The sequence below is a fragment of the Psammomys obesus genome, unplaced genomic scaffold (assembly GCF_907164565.1).
Source record: "Psammomys obesus unplaced genomic scaffold, mPsaObe1.curated_primary_1811, whole genome shotgun sequence".
In the NCBI taxonomy this organism is placed as follows: domain Eukaryota; kingdom Metazoa; phylum Chordata; class Mammalia; order Rodentia; family Muridae; genus Psammomys; species Psammomys obesus.
Genome location: NW_026596234.1, coordinates 1,823,479 through 1,826,634, shown reverse-complemented (window position 1 = coordinate 1,826,634; position 3,156 = coordinate 1,823,479). Strand labels below are relative to the sequence as shown.

General features: G+C 46.6%; 1 pseudogene; it reads left to right on the top strand.

The window, feature by feature from the left end:
- Nucleotides 1–2,195: 2,195 nt before the first annotated feature.
- LOC129668127 (60S ribosomal protein L29-like) lies at nt 2,196–2,670 on the top strand (annotated as a pseudogene).
- Nucleotides 2,671–3,156: the final 486 nt, after the last annotated feature.

Below are 3,156 nucleotides of genomic sequence, written 5' to 3'. Positions count from 1 at the left end.
GACAGTCAACTGACGCAGATGCTTGAACCGTGTGGAGGAGAGGATGATAGCCTTGGAGGGCTATTAACTCAGTTGCAGAAAGATAATGATGAGCTGAAGGCAATTAACTCATAAGTGAACGCTGAGTGCAAGAGCAGCCAGTCATACTCACCAACTTCAAAGCCCTTTTTCAGAAAGAAAAGAGAAAGTTCAAGTTCAAATCCAGATTTTATGACCTTTCCCTGGGTGAGAGCTGCTGTACACATTTCTGTAGGCATACCTGTCCAGACACAACCCAGCTGGTGAAATGCTGAGTTGATGATGAAGACTGTGGGATTGGACTCTGATGGTGCTTGGGGTCCTCAGGGACCATGGGTCTCCCTCATGTTCTTTCTGTGAATGGAGAGCTACAGCGTCCCTAGTCAGGGACTAGGTACAGTGGCCACGACTCAACCAGCTGACCTGTGGTAGTGACAAGTGGGTGAAAGTGGGGCATGGAGCTAGGAGGGGGTCCATCTAGTGATAGCTAAGCTTTAGCTACAGACACTGAGCTACCCACAGACAGAAGAGGGAGGCCTGGGACATCAGGGTCAGTCCTCAGATCTCCCTTCAAATAAAGATGGCAGAGGTGGTATCATAGTGGCTGAGTGTTCTCTCAAGTGTTCTCATGAGTACTTGGGTTCCAGAACCTTTGGCAACCCCTTCGCTCAGCAAAGGAGACTCCACCCAATTGCCCACAGCTGTTAATACTTCAGGGCTTGCTGAAGAGTGTTGTGGCCATGCCTCCTGAACTGGACTGTGGTACTAAGGCAGGACACAAAGATAGGCAAAGTCAAGGAGGCATGAGAATGGAGGGAAAGCCCTGTGCCCTGGGACCTAGTCTGCCTTTCTCACAGTCTAAGAGTTAAATGTCAACACAACTGATATAGCCAAAATCACATACAGAGATAATGTATGCTTCCCAAAAGATATCTTCAAAGGATGTTTCAAACAGATGAACTGTGCTAACTCAGGGCCAGAATGTTTGTGATCTTGAGTTTAACTGTTTAGCCCTACTCTAACCAAGGCTCTTTATTCAAACAAAACAAAACAAAAAAAAAACTATAATTAAAAAAAAAAATCCAGCCAGGTGTGGTGATGCACGCCATTTCTCCCAGCACTCAGGGAGGCAGAGGCAGGCAGATCTCTCTGAATTTGAGGCCTGCCTGGTCTACAAAGCAGAGCCAAGGCTACACAAAGAAATCCTGTCCAGAACAACAAAAACAAACAAAAAATCCTTTAAGGAAACAAACCAGCTCAAGTGTTCTCACCTTTTAAACTTTACTCACATTTTAAGCTTTGCTTAATCTTTAAACCTTGCTGTAAATAGCTATTGAGGAATATGAGCTGGAAAGCTGCTGACTCATGTAGAGTCATTTTAAAGACACGGAATTGCAACTCTCCCAGGAGCCCACCCATGTTGTGGGTGTGTATTTTCCATTTCCTACCTCACTCTGCCTAAACACCTAAACATCCCACCAAGGTGGCTTCACTCTGACTTGCCCTGAGGTTCTTTTCTGTGGTGCACTCAAGGATCTGGCTTTACTTGGGAGTTCCTACGAGAGAAGGGAACTCTCCAGGTTTCTGACAACCATTAAGCTTAGCTTCTGCCCCTAGAGAACTGCGGTGGGGCACTGCACACTGTCCACTGCCTCAGACTGCCTGTCGGTCTGGCGGACTTCATAAAGTCAGCATCTCTGCTTCCCACACACAGGTATTACCTCCCATTACTCACCTTCCCAGAGAAGCAGGCCCATGGCTTATCCTGGGGAGACATAAACAAACATCTGTTTACTCCAGATAGTACACTGAGCACAGACAGAGTGAGTCCGTCCATGTCTAGCTTGGCAAATCATTGCATTAGTTTATTAGGCTTACTTACAAGTGATGTGTTATCCCAAAACAGCTTCATTCCTGAAAAGCCCTGACCCTGCTCAAAGCTGCCCGGGATGCCTTCCTTGTTCTGTAGATCCTAGTGTCTCCCAAGACCATGTGCATCTAGGATAGAATTACAGACAGCTTTAAAAGGGAGTAGCCAGAATCTCAGGTAAGGGTCAAATAATCGTCCCCCCCCCCACTCTCTCAATCTTGTGGGAGTCACCAGTGAGTAATTTCAGATACTCTAATTAAAATGGAATGGCTGAGACGCTGCAGGAGCTGTGGGTTACTGTGCAAACATGGCCAAGTCCAAAGACCACACCACACACAACCAGTCCCGCAAATGGCACAGAAATGACATCAAGAAACCCCGGTCACAAAGATACGAATCTCTTAAGGGGATGAACCCCAAATCTTGAGGAGCATGTGCTTTGCTAAGAAGCATAACAAGAAAGGCCTGAAGAAGATGCATGCAAACAACGCAAAGGCAATGAGTGCATGAGCAGAGGGCATCAAAGCCCTTGTGAAGCCTGTGGCCGTTAAACCAAGATGCCAAAGGGCCCCAGCCGCAAACTCAGCAGTCTGGCTTTCATCGCTCACCCCAAGCTTGGGAAGTGGATTCGAAGCTACATGGCTAAGAGTCGTAGGCTTTGCAAATCAAAGCCCAAGGTTCAAACCAAGGCAGAGGACACAGTTCCAGCCAAGGCCAAGGCTTCAGCTTCAGCTCCAGCTCAGGCTCCCAAAGGTGCCCAGGTCCCTGTGGAGGCCCCATAGGAAAGGCTTCTGCTAATGTAAAGATAGACGGACTGGTGTGACACACCCACCTACACACTATTTACAGATGACCAGTGTCCTATGCTGTTTTTACAAGTAAACCTGAGGCAAGATCTGTTAAAAAAAAAAAAAAAAAAATGGAATGGCTATATTATGCCTGGAGGACAAAGGTCCAGAGAGTTCATTTATTCACTTAACAAATATTTAGGAAAGGTGTATTACAGTACATTAAAGACCATGAATTCCCCAATCTAGGTCTGCATCTAGCTGTGCTGGGATGCAGGGCATGGTACTTAATTGTCCTGTCCCTTCACTTCCTGTCTTCAAGACAGTGACGAGGATGAAACCTGCTCTCTCGGGTCATATGTTGTAGGTTGCTCATGGCTAAGCCTTAGCACAAGGCCCAGCACAAACACAAAAAAAGCGACTTCATCTGCTGCTACTTCTTTCTGTGCTGTTCTCATGGTTTTTGCTACCTGAGCTTAT